The sequence below is a fragment of the Ochlerotatus camptorhynchus genome, unplaced genomic scaffold, assembly GCF_037179485.1.
Source record: "Ochlerotatus camptorhynchus isolate MF236.1 unplaced genomic scaffold, CSIRO-AGI_Acam_v1.1 ptg000062l, whole genome shotgun sequence".
In the NCBI taxonomy this organism is placed as follows: Eukaryota; Metazoa; Arthropoda; class Insecta; order Diptera; family Culicidae; genus Ochlerotatus; species Ochlerotatus camptorhynchus.
In genome coordinates this window covers 4,182,565-4,194,799 of record NW_027040552.1, presented here as the reverse complement: position 1 = coordinate 4,194,799, position 12,235 = coordinate 4,182,565, and the positions used below count along the sequence as shown (strand labels likewise).

General features: G+C 42.4%; 1 protein-coding gene across 6 annotated transcripts in view; it reads left to right on the top strand.

The window, feature by feature from the left end:
* Positions 1-12,235, top strand: part of by (blistery) — an 854,610-nt gene that overhangs the window by 341,028 nt on the left and 501,347 nt on the right. The window contains exon 1 of one of the 6 annotated variants that reach the window (XM_065239774.1): positions 1,175-1,760. The exons of the other annotated variants lie outside the window; for them this stretch is intronic. The gene's annotated coding sequence lies outside the window, so the exon portion shown is untranslated. Of the gene's footprint in view, positions 1-1,174; positions 1,761-12,235 lie in introns of those variants that run through there. 6 annotated transcript variants of the gene reach the window in all.

Sequence of the window (12,235 nt, the reverse complement as noted above, 5' to 3'; positions counted from 1 at the left end):
CCCGCATCTAAATGTAGGTAGGCGAACCAGTGTATGTGGATATTTACCGTCCGTCTCCGTAGTCACACCAGGCTAGGCATGCATTGTCAGTAAGCCACATGGCTTGCTGCTCTGAGACGGACGGACGGAAGGTGTGTGTTGTTGTTACTCGATGCATCCCACACACCCGGACGGAATCTCTCAATGGGAAATATCAACAACTTCAACCTTAAACCGTTTCAATGTGTGAGTAGTAGGGTGGTTCAAAATATTAGTTTTGCTCCAGCCCACTCAAACGATTCCAAAACTGGTCCTGATCCATATCCCTAAATTAATTTACAAGTGAACTTTCTATCTGTTCTTACAGCAAATTTTCTCAGCTACAACTTCGATCAAGACCAAATTTTGATTGAAAGTCTGTATAGTTAGTTATGAATTGGGAAGTTTATATTCTTCTGACATGATGCTCAGCTGGCAACATTGGTGTACTTGGCGAAGAAATAGGGCTAACAAATCCAGGCTACTATGTCATACTACAAGATCCAGTGTTTTCTTGACAGCAGTCGATCAATCATATGAAATAGCTATATGAGCTTTCGAAATCAATTAATTACTAATTTGAATCAATACGTGATCTGAAAGAAAATTGATAAAATCAATAAAAGAACATCTACGCAAATTTTTACAGAAAAAAGTTAGGACGATGAGAACAAATAGTTCCCTTTTCCCATAGCTATTACCATATAAATTTCAAAGTGCAGTATGAGATTGCAACCAAATGAGCTCAAATGTTGAGATAATGATATCAGGACCCGATTTAGAATCGATTGAGATTGGCCGTGCAAAAGCGATATATTGAACCACCCTAGTGCGCAGTGAGTAGGAAAAACCTGCTTGTTTTTTACAACTCCACCAACGCTTACTTCGCTCGCTTGGAAGGTAAATAGTAACGTAATGCAACCAAGATTCTCACTCTTGTAAGTCGCGCGCTCTCTCGCATCCGCTACTACGCTTCATAACACTACAACAGTACTTAACCTCAAAAACTCAGCACGGTGCACTGTGTTGCTGGTGGACGGGAGAGTAAAAAGCAAAACAACTCACACATCGGAGGGAAAAATACGACTCTTTGAAGAGTTCGTGCTGTGGAGTGAGTCGGTGCGAGAAAGAGGAAAAGCGCATTTTATTTTGATTCGTTGACGCGATCACACACGCTTTCGTCCGCCTGTTGTTCCGCGCGCGTTCGTTTCGTCTTCGTCAGTTGGTTTATCAAAACGAGTGTCAAGACAAAAAAAAGTGCTCGGTTTGCACGAATCCAGTTCGCTCGTCACCGTCGAACAACAATTATTTCGGGTGAAATGTTTACATTGTTTGTTTGCAGCAGCTACATTGTTTCAAGGTCCGGATTGTCGAAAGAAGAAGCGTGTTGAAAAGTGAGTTTTCAACGACCATCAGGAGCAGAGATAAAAGTGTGAGCAGCGGTGATTGACAAATGATGATTAATTGATGTGCTGTCGTGGTTTCCTCAGGTGAAAAGTGAGAACAAAATTTGTTCGGGGGGCCTCGATTGGTACGCTATTATTGGAGCGAAGAAGATCGAAAACGAAGAAAGTGAAAAGCGATAAACGCAATTGGCTGGTGCTGTGCTGCCGTGCATCTCAGCGATAGCGATCAAAGCAAGCGTGAAAAAGTCAATTTTCTTCGGATTGGGTTACTTTGTCACCGTTTTTTTTTTTTTGCTGTTGTAGTGTGCAGTGTTGTTCGATGAACAACGATAAAGTGTAAGCAATATTTCAGCGCTTTTCTTGGGAAGTCGGTGTTGGGTTTCCTGAATGATACGGCCAGCGAGCGATGCTTGAACCTCACACGTGAACCTACGCCACCGCCGACGCGGTTGAACGCATACATCTACAAATGCATTCACACGAGCGCAGCATGACGAGCGGGTTATCGATGGCTATCAATTCCGATGGTTGCTGCGATCGGTCTCTAAGTGTGGAGGCGCTCAAATCAGTAGGCGGTGGCTTGAATTGTAACGGGGAATTTAGCACACAGTATTTGGAAAGTTGCTGCCACTAAATCACGTGCGTTTGTGTGAAACTAAACTTTTTTTTTCCGGATTTCTCTTCTTTTTGGACGATCAAGTTGGTGCGAGTGCGCTCTTCAGTGATCTATTTTTGTAAACTCCTACGGCAGCACGCGACGACGTAGACGATGCAAATGGAAACTGGCAATAAGAGATCTATCTTCAGAATGCTATAATGTAAAGTGGTTCTTTCGACAAGGCGACGAAGTGGCAGCAGTGGTTGACAGATTTCTAGAGGGATACAGCGTTGGCGTTGGCTTCTGAAGTTCGCGGAACGGTGGTAGAACTTCACGGCGTGACAAGTGTGAAAAGCGTAGAAAATGAGTACAAATCTCGCTGATTACTTCCTGATCCCGAGGGCGTGCGCTGTACCCGGTACTCACATGAAGTACTGAATCCTTTGAAAAGCCGCACTGATTGTCGCAGTGATATTTTAAAGAGCTGTTGCGGTTTGTTTCGCCTCTGTCTCGACCCCGCACCAGGCCAGATCTTTTGTATTTTAAGAAAGACCAGCGGTGTGTGGCGGCAATGGACGACGACTACAACACGTTGTTTAAATAACGATAACGAACCGAGACGAGGTGCTGCGATAAGTTGGTGTAGAATAGTTGGTCTTCGTGGACCTGCTGCAACGTTAAGATAACGGATTCCTGAGGAATGTCTTGTTTACCTAGTACGTGACTTGTCGAAATTAAACGGCCTACTATTATGAGTAGTTTTTTTTTATCCAAAGCAACCTGTCAAGTTCTGTCAGATATCTATTCAAATTTCCATCGGAATCTATCAGTGATTGTCAGTCAAAGGCTTCGACGCACCCCTATTACCAAATAAGCTGCGTCACGTTCTTGCGCCCATCCACGGCATTCCAAGCAACGAAGGTGCCGCAATTATCTAGAAACAAATAACAAAATCAGACCGGCAGCAGCGGATTCCGGTCAAATATTTGCTTCTCTGTGGATGTCTGTACGTCTTGCAGCCGCAATCAGATGACTTCTTCGGCGACGTAACGCTAGTAGCGTCCTAATGCATTAATTTAATTAAGTGCTAACGTCGCCGATTCTGTTATCAAAAGGGCGGAATGACATTCTTTCACGATTCCCGGTGCTCGTGCGGGTCCAAGGTTGCAAAGTTGAAGAGTTTTATATCGAGAAGTCGAGATTGATGGTAGCTGATCCTGGTGTGGGCATTGCGTGTCGAAAAAAAAACTATCTTTCGAACCTTACCTAATTGGCTTGTTAGTGCCTACCTATAAGCTGATGATACAGAAACTTCGAGCTGCAAAGTAAAGACCATCCTTCCGCCCATCCATCCGGTAAAATGTGTTGCATAAACCGAAGAAAAATAGCAAGGCAGAAGCAACCTGGTCTGACCAGACCAGATCCTCCCCGCGCCTCCATCAGTGAATGATAGTCGTAATAACTATAATTGTTATTAGCAATTTTACACACGCATAATTTTGATTGCCTTAATAAGCCTCGCTCCTCTCACCTTGTTTGTGTACCTACCTTCGTCGTAGACTATCCGAGACCAACGAAGCGGGAATGGTTGGGGCAGGCTTTCACGCTTGCTTTCTGATTCCTACCTAATCAAACCAAGGTCGGTCGGTCGATTGGAGGTGGGATGGATGGAACAAGAAATGAAACATAGCAAGCTGTCTGCAGTCAACAAAACAAGCAAGAGGCACAACAACTTTATAACTTTGGTTAATTTTAATTCAATCAACTCTGACACTTGTCGCCCGCCAGTTATGAACTGACTGAATAGGACTGGATGTTGTTTGTTTTCTTTTCTCGGTTTAAGTTGATGAAAAGTGGAAGCGGGAGACGTGCAAATATGAAGAAATAAGTGAAAACTTGTTCCAAGAAGAAGAATAAGTAAACATTCAGCTGTGGCAACCGTAAACGAAAGCAATTTACTTGGGCATTATTAGGAAACGGTGTCTCCGAGCGTCGACCTGACCGGATTGTTTTGTAATTTGATGGATATAGTCTGAACATGGCGACCCTGGCAAAGCTTTCCAACTACGCGAAATGTTGCAAAACTAACGAACATCTCCTGCTTTAGCGTAACGTTGTTTAAATTTGTTGAAAAAAATCTCCACCGTAAAGCTTGTATGTTTTCAGAAACCCATCGACCCATCAACTCATGAACCGGGGACCAACGGCTTTACTTCCCTTACATGATCAGAGATGTTATGCGGCGCCGACTGGGATTGAACCCAGGCCTGCTGAGGTGAGAGGCAATCACGCTTACCACTTCACCACCGGTACCGCTGAAACGAATTATTCGTCGCGGTTTCGGAGGAATTCTTGAGCTTTTCCCTTAATACGACCCATCAAGCAGCGCACAACGGTCTCTCCACTGTCTCCACTGGCAATTTTATTCCACCAAATTACATCTGAGCTGCCCAGTAGTTTTCAATAAGCCTGAACTGGGGACATTTGGTTGGATTGAGGGTTTTCGGAACAAACTGGACTTCATTGTCATTTTACGATTGTTGTACTTCCCGACTGTAGGGAAAATTCGCAAGATCCGGCCAAAATGTCACCGGATCATCATGTGACTGGATGAAGGGCAGAATTTGCTTCTGGAGACATTCGGTTTTAGTAAACCTCCGAGTTCATCATTTTCTCAGTGACAAAAACCTTTGTCTTATAGTCGCAGTAAATTCCCTGCCAGATCATATATTTGCGTACGAATTCATCAGCCAAAACAAATTTAAATCTGCCAGGGACACCTCCTCGAGCCTTCGCCTTGTAACATTTTGGTCCTGGAAGCTGTTCGGAGTCGGCCTTTACATATGCCGTTTTAGTTTGAAGCGAAACCTCACCCGGGTTGCAACCTAAGAGCTGTAAAACTGATAGTTTCTAGACCAAAAATTGAAATAGGTGGAACAACCAAACGTAAACAATGGATTTAAACGCAAATTCCTCTAGAATCAAAGCACGTCCAAGCAATCTAACACAGTCATCTGATAGAGCAAACTTCATTTATCAAATGGCATTGTTAGTTTGCGTAAGAGTGTTTGGATTATCGAGAATTTTGTGTTTAAAACAATTGTTTACGTTTGGTTGTTCCGCCTATTTCAATTGTTGGTCTAGGTTGGAACGCCGAATTTTTTTCAAGGTTCATCAGTTTCGCGCATACATTCAATTCCCAGTGCATATTTAAGCTGAAAACTGCTTTTGAGCAATCGCTTGGCAGCTAGCTGTCATTGTCTTTTTGACTTTTCTATTTCAAGTCACACATACACATATACACAACATTTCAGTCCACCCAGTTCACCGCGAGAGGGATATTTTGAAGAAACTTACCCAGATTCGAACCTGGTTCATCAAACTAAAACGGCAATTAGGTTTCATCATCCATAAATATGCACCCATCGGACCGATCAGCAGGTTTTCAAACAGCTTTCGAGCAAGGGTTCTAGCTACGGTATTCTGCACTCAGTTCGATTTGGTTGCTTACTGTTGCGATATGCCTGTAAGCCTTCGCGGTAGTGAACTCGCTGCACTTTACTACGGGCGGCTCCATACTTTTTACTCGAATCGCGATCGGACATACCTGGGTTGCATCTGATGGACCTAACGACTTTTCCATGGAGCTGACGGTTGACAGTTCCACTCCGGCGTTTACTTTGATGCTTCCGATTCGTCGTCAAGGTTTCCCTGTACGTTTTGAGCACGCGCCATATGACTTGGATGGATTTTACATGTGACTGTGCACGTTTTTTTATACGCTCCTCTTGCATGGTGACTGTCTCCAAAACAAGAACGTTTTATGGACTGGAAAAATACACTGTTATTGTTATTGTTGTTGTCAACAAAAAAACGTCAAAAACTTCCGATATCGTCCACTAGGAGCGCTGTGATAACCAAAGTGGGTCATGGTTTAGGTCTAAAAAAAAAACAATCTAGAGATGACCACTTAAGTTCATTTGGTGATATTTGTGTACAACAATTGTAGTTTCAAAGAATTTTCAGTGTTCAGAGAAACTCTAAATAGAGGTATTCAGACAAATTAATGGATCTTCTACAAAAGTAAAGTAGACATGGGATTATATCAAGGCTCAAAGCAATACCTAGAAGACCAAAATCAACAATACAAGGTGATTAAATCCTCAAAACTGTTTCGGAATTGTATTCGTACAAACAATTGCAGAGCAATGCGTCGAAAATGATTTTTTCTGTAGAATGGAGCGGAGCTATTGTTCACCAACATGTGTGCGTGAGCGATGGAAATCTGGATCTGGAATGGTGATGCACTGCTCCCACCTCTTACCCCTACAAAGGTTTGAATAATCACGCCAAAATATTTAATCCCCCGAACGCGATCAATAGTCTCATCATCAATTAACAATCAACGCAGTATCGTCTGCAAAATCGTAAAACACGTCGCAAGTCATTAATATACATAATAAATAACAGGGACCCTAATACACTTCCCTGGGGCACTCCAAGGTTATTCCCCACGGGACTGGAAACAGAATCATTAAAAACAGTCCGTTGAGTTCTGTCAGACAAATAGCTTTCAAACCATTTATATGCAGTACTCGTAATTCCAAAGCGCTTGATTGATCTTAACAATAAGGGCCTGGAAATTGTTTCAAAAGCTCGTTTACGATCCAAGAAAACAGCAACAATCGTATCTTTACACTCCAAGTTATTTTTCAACACCGCAAATTCAACGCAGAATTATGAAAAAAACATCATTCTTCTGAAGATAGATCTGCGCCCTATCTGAATGGCGTGATCTGAAACTAATGAAGCGACTTAAACAAATAACTCGTATCCACCAGATCAACTTACAAACTTCCAGTATGTCAGAGCGCTTCGAAGTTGTCCAACAAAAGTAGTAGTATGACCCACTATGTACAATTTTAAAGCATATTTTTTGATCAATACAGGTTAATGTAGATTGCTGATAGCTAGCTAATTACCACAAATATAGTCAAATAAAGCATTATGCCAAAAAATAATTTAAGTAATTATAATTTTATTGGAGGTTTTCATTTAAACAGAGAGTGAATTTAAGTTAGGTACGTTGATCATGACCGATCAGAAAGTGTTCAAGGGATATTTGATGATGGAGTTTTCCAAACAGTATCATGCGTCTCCATAATTATTTAAGATTTTAAACGTTTTTTACGCAATTAGAATATTTTCAAGAGATCCACATAAAAAAACACTATTTTGGTCCTAAAGTAGCACTTAAGCATAATGTTTTTTATATGAGGTCGGGCTAAAATTTTCCGAGAAATTTACTTCCTTGGTCAGAGTTTGTATATAACCCGGTTTGGAAAGTTTAGTATTTAGTGAAAATGAGAGGTACGTTAAAAATGAATTACAAATTCGTAAAGAATGCATTTGGTACATCACATTTCCTGTGCCATTCGATTCTGGTTTAATTGCAAATTACGCCACTAGAGGCGCTTCAGTTTTATATTACTTATGACGGGTGCTATATGTATCATAGATCCAGCATAGAATATTTCGTGATCCTGGCCTTATAGAAAGTTACTGTCCTCAGCAAAGTTGTTCAAGTGATCAAGATTTTTTGGATGTTCATCTTATTAGTTCAGAACTCTCTCACTACGCAGCGCTAGTGTGCACATGAGCTTCCTATATAAGCTGTATCTCAACATCCTGGCCATATAGAAGGTTACTGTCTTCAGCAAAGTTGTTCAGGTGATCATATCCTTTTGTATGGTGTTCATATTAGTTCAGAACTTTCTCACTACGCAGTGCTAGTGTGCATGTGAACTTCCTATATAAACTGTATCTCGAAAACCTGGTCATATATAAAGTTGCTGTCTTCGGCAAAGTTATTCAGGTGACCAATTCCTTTCGGATGGTGGTCATATTATTTCAGAACCCTCTCACTACGTGGTGCTAGTGTGCACATGAACTTCCTTAATATGTTATGTCTGGAAAGCTTGTCCATATATGATATTGCTGTGCAATGTGAGGACACGAAACGGAATAGGGATGACGTGTAAAGAGGCTGGAAATCGATTTCCGACGCCAGTTTAAAATCCAAGATGGCGGTTATTGATTCGAGAAAAACTGTCAAATACACTACAATATGGGTATTTCCGGAAAGAGAATGACGTGTAGAGGCCGGAAACCGATTCAAGTCGCCATGTTTGAAGCAAAGCTGGCGGCCATCGGTTCAATAAAAACTTTCAAATACCACAATATAAGTATTTTCGGCGAACGACGTGTAGCGATCATATATCGATGCCAGACGCCATTTTGAAATCCAAGATGGCGGCCTTTGCTTTAACGTAAAATATTAATGGGGACGACGTGTATAGATCCAACATCGATGTCTCCACCATTTTGGGATCCAAAATGGTGGAAATTGACTTTCAAAGGGACATTTAGTTGCTATGGACAGGCTCGTATCAGTTCAGCACAGTTAACGTGGACCGTTTACGGGGTAGGTCTGGCGATTATCCACTAGCAACATGAATTTTGTCTAATTAATGTTTTAGGATATTTTGGAGCTCAAAATCTATCCTCGTATTAATTTCCCTAAATTAGGCTTACCAAGCATATTTCGTATAAGTTGTAAAATGTGTATAGCGTATCATTGAGCAAAATGGTATCATATTGTGGAAAATTCCTCAAAACAATTAAACGCTTTAGTTTGTTTTGTTTTTTTCTTTTCTTTCGTAAACTGTAGTTCTATTCCACAATGTATTTCCTCTTTTGATGACAAATAACCAATTGTCATGTTTTATGCATTCTAGTCACCCTCGTTCTTCCACTCCTTGATAAGGGTTTCGACTTCCCTTAGCAAATCTTGCATTTTTACGCTCTATTCAATTTTACCAACCGGTGGAAACTAACGATTTTAAATTGGCTCACTACTTGACTAGCCTATTGGTCCCAAGCAAATCGACTAACATACCCCATTCTAGTCGAAATTCTAGTACTACACTATGTTTGTTTTGATTCGCTATGAAAGTTTGACAGATAAAATGAGGGGTTCGTGGATTTTCCTATGTTTCGATGGGTGCATCGATTAACTTGGGACCGAAGATAGTACTAGAGCTGAGCCAAAAAGTTGAGCACGTTTCTTCGGGACCTGCTGGTCTTGGAGTTACCTCTATGATATTACTGTCCAATGTGCAGAAGCTTTCGAGTTGATTTATTTTGAACTCGATTTCTGCCGTGTTGGATTGAAAATATAATCCATATTCATTGTAGATAGGTCCAGTTTACTAATTATTTCATCTGCTGTAGCCGGTTCATCTCTTACGATTTCGTTGATTTCACTGTGTGTGAATTTGTTGAATTTCGGACATGATCTGCAAATCCTCGTTGTCGTCTTCATTGCATTGTGAATTCGCGAAATACGACGGAAGAATTTTATCCCAGCAGTTTACCAGCGTGCTTTGTTGTATGTCTTTTAGAACCACATCCAAGCAGTCGAAACAATTCTTGATGCTGAACTTCTTTCGTGTATCCGCTAGGAAAAGGCCTTCTCACTCTGTTGTTTCCATAAAAAAAACTGCAGCTTCTCTTGACATAGGGGAATTTACGTATTCTCGTCAATCTAAGCAGCGTCCGCACTTCTATTAGCATTTTCACAGCGTCACGCACATATATGACGGGTCTGTTTGTTTCAATTCATCTGCTGCTTGCTTCTCTATCCATTCCAATCGACAGAATTCTTCAAAACTGTTTGAAAGCGTTTTTACAACGCTCTAAACTTCTCAGGTGAGTGTGACTATTGTCGGCAGCCTCTTTTTCTTCGGCAACCTTCCCATTAGAACTGCGTGTTAACCAGCTGTTCTATTATCGGCAACTCGAAATCAGCCCCATTTTGTATTACGTATGCTTCATTTGAAGAAAAATCTGGCATAAAAGGATTGCTCGGTCCTACAAATATAATCAGATTGAAGCTGAAAGACTAAAGAATCATTTGGATACATTCAGGGAAGTGTGTTGATGGTAAAACATAGTGAAATTAACGTTTAAATTTTGATTGCCGAAAACAGTCAATGGGTGCCGAAGCCGACATTTACCCTAGTTCAGCTTGAAATTTTTGATGATGCCTTGATCAAGGGGTTGAATCAAAGACGTAATCTTTGGTGGCATGTATAGAAGGAATATGTTGGGATTGCTCATGATGGGCGGATGCGACGGAGCGTTATCAAAAAGCAGCAAAGCCTTGAAGCTAATGTTCTTGGCTGCGCAAAACTCCTCCAACTGTGGTAAGAAGCAGTCGTTTATCCAGTCGTCAAATAATTCTCGGGTCATCCAACCTTTCTTGTTGCTACGACAATGCACAGGGAGATTCGCTTTCTGTAAATTTTAATGACCCTTGGATTCGCGACATTGTTGATAATCAACGGCTTCATAATCAGAGACCCTTTCGTGTTAGAGAAAAACATGATTGAGAGCCCTTTATTGTCCCCTTTAGATCCCGGCATTTTTTTAGATGTTCTGAGACATAAGATTTGTGAGGCGTTTTTGTTTTTGTAAAACAGTTTTCTTTCATCGCAGTTGGTCAAGACAATACTGAACACTTTCAATTTGTATTGACCAACGATCAAATGGAATCAATTTCTGGCCTCTACACGTGATTCCCTTTCGGGAAATACCCATATTGTAGAGTATTATACAGTTGTTCTTGAACCGATTGATGCCATCTTGGATTACATATTGGCGTCTGGCATCGATTTACAGCCTTTACACGTCATCCCTTTTCGGAAAATACCCTATTGTAGGGTATTTGACAGTTTTTCTTCTGACCATCATCTCCTGGTCGGTGAGATCCGCCTACGCATTGCGCGGGTTCAACGGCGGGAGGAGAGACTCGGGCGGCGATTCAACACACGCCGACTGGAAGACCCAGCAGTGAAGAGATCGTTCGTCGAAGAACTCGAGGCTCGCGCAGCTAATATTCCGGAAGGTGGCAGCGTAGAAGAACAGTGGACGAGCATCAAGAATGTCTTTATTGAAACAAGCGAGAACAACCTGGGTGAGCTGCGCACTCAGAGGAAGGGGTGGATCACCGATGAAACCTGGAGGAAGATCGAGGAGCGGAGAGAAGCAAAAGCCGCGATAGAGCGAGAAAGGACCCGAGGAGCCAAGAACGAGGCCCGTCAGCGATATTCGGCTCTAGAGAGGGAAGTTAAGCGTTTCTGTATACGGGACAAGCGAGCGTGGATGGACTCCCTGGCTGATGAAGGGGAGAAAGCCACAGCAACTGGCGATATCCGCCTCCTCTATGATGTTTCACGACACCTGAGCGGGGCAAGGATGAACCCAAGGATGCCTGTGAAAGACGCGACTGGACAGCTCACCGACCCCACTGACCAGTTGAAACGTTGGCACTTTGAACAACTTCTCGAAGTTTCAACGGTCAACCAAACATCAACATCTCGGCATGATCCGCCAAGGGTGAGGCGCGTTACTCGCGTCAACACTGAAGCTCCATCATTGCAGGAGATGGAAGCAGCCATCCGAAGTATGAAGTCCAACAAAGCCCCGGGGATCGATCGCATATCAGCAGAGATGCTCAAAGCTTACCCCATGCTATCCTCACAAATGTTGCATCAACTATTCGTCAATATCTGGGACACCGCGACTTTTCCGGCCGACTGGATGCAGGGCATCTTGGTAAAAGTCCCCAAGAATCCAGCTGTATGAGACAACTGGCGGGGTATCATGTTACTGTGTATTGTTCTCAAAGTTCTGTGTAAAGTTATCCTCAATCGGATACAGGAGAAGATCGACGCGACTCTCCGACGACAGCAGGCAGGATTCCATGCTGGAAGATCCTGTGTGGACCATATTGTCACGTTCCGCATCATCTTAGAGCAGGTCAGTGAGTTCCAAGAGTCCCTGTACTTGGTACTCATTGACTACGAAAAAGCTTTAGACCCACTAAACCACGAACACTTGCGGGGCACTCTGAGACGCAAGGGAGTTCCTGATAAGATCGTCAACCTCATCGAAGCGCAGTACGAGGCTTTCTCATGCAGAATGTTGCACAACGGAGCTTTGTCTGATCCGATTCTGGTAATCGCGGGTGTGAGGCAAGGATGTATATTATCACCGCTACTGTTCCTCATCGTAATCGACGAGATCATGGTTGGAGCCGTTGACCGTGTACCGAACCGTGGGTTGCTGTGGCAGCCTATTATCATGGAGC